Here is a 1,550-nt window from a genome sequence, read left to right on the forward strand (position 1 = left end):
GTGGAGGGGGAAGGGGGTGGGATAGGGGCGGGGGGGCGAAAGGGGGGAGGGGGGGCTGGCGGCCGTGGCTGCCAGCCCGGGGGAAGGGGGGAGGGGGGCGAGGGGGAAGGGGGGAGGAAGGGGGTGGGATGGGGGCGGGGGGGGAGGGGGGGCTTGCGGCCGTGGCCGCTAGCCCAGGGGAAGGGGGAGGGGGCGGGGGGGAAGGGGGGGCAGGGGGCTGGTGGGGGGGGGAGGGGGGGCTGGCGGCTGCGGCCGCCAGCCATGGGGAAGGGGGGAAGGGGGGTGGAGTGGGAAGGGGGTCAGACGGGGGTGGGGGGGGAAGGGGGGAGGGGGGGCTAGCGGCCGCGGCCGCCAGCCCGAGGGAAGGGGGGAGGGGGCGAGGGGAAAGGGGGGAGGAAGGGGGTGGGATGGCGGGGGTTGGCGGGGGGGAAGGGGGGAGGGGGGGCTGGCGGCCGCGGCCGCCAGCCCTAGGGAAGGGGGGAAGGGGAGGTGGAGGGGGAAGGGGGTGGGACGGGGGCGGGGGGAAAAGGGGGGAGGGGGGGCTCGCGGCTGCGGCCGCCAGCCCTGGGGAAAGGGGGAAGAGGGGGTGGAGGGGGAAGGGGGTGGGACGGGGGCGGGGGTGGGGGGGGCTGGTGGCCACGGCCGCCAGCTCTGTGGAGGGGGGGAAGGGCGGCGGGGGGTTGGCGGGGGTGGGAGGGGGGCGAGGGGGAAGGGGTGGGAGGGGGCGAGGGGCTGGCGGGAGGGGGGGAAGGAGGGGTGGGGGGCTGGCGGGGGGGAAAAAGGGGGGGGCTGGCGTCCCCTTCCAGGGGAAGGGGGTTGGGAGGGGAGGGGGGGGAGGGGTCGAGGGGGGTAGAGGGGGGGAGGGGTTTTGGCGGCGGAGGGAGGGGAGGGGAGGGGAGGGGAGGGCGGGGGGGAGGGCCGTGAGGGGGAAGGGGGGGGCGGAGGGGGAAGGGGAGGGGGGGAGCGGGAGGGGAGGGGAGGGGGGGGAGGGGTCAAGGGGGGGCAGAGGGGGGAGGGGTTTTGGCGGCAGAGAGAGGGGAGGGGAGGGGAGGGCGGGGTTCGAGGGAGGGAGGGAGGGAGGGGAGCGGAACGAGAGAGAGGAGAGAGAGAGGGAGAGGAGAGGAGGGAGCCGAAGGAGAGAGGGGAGTGAGAGAGAGAGTGAGGGGAGGGAGAGAGAAAGAGAGAGAGAGAGAGTGTGGGGGGAAGGTATGGGAGAGAGAGAGAGAGAGTGAGGGAGAGAGAAACAAGGGAGTAGAGGGAGAGAGGTCGAATTCTTACAAGAGCGACAAATAAGATTTGACTTAGGAAAAGAATGAAAGGGACTTACTAGAAGAAAGTATCAAGAAGAATGTTGAACACAAATTTGAATTCTTACAACTAAGAGTAGAACTATCACGAGCAAGAGCGACAAATAAGATTCTTGCTCAAATAAGATTTGACTTACTAGAGCGACAAATAGGATTCTTGCTCAAATAAGATTACTATCACAAGCAAGAGCGACAAATAAGATTTGACTTACTATCACGAGCAAGAGCGACAAATAAGATTTG

This window comes from Dipteris shenzhenensis, chromosome 11, assembly GCF_047967505.1.
Source record: "Dipteris shenzhenensis isolate YYH24624 ecotype China chromosome 11, Dip_SZ_1.0, whole genome shotgun sequence".
Taxonomy (NCBI): Eukaryota; Viridiplantae; Streptophyta; class Polypodiopsida; order Gleicheniales; family Dipteridaceae; genus Dipteris; species Dipteris shenzhenensis.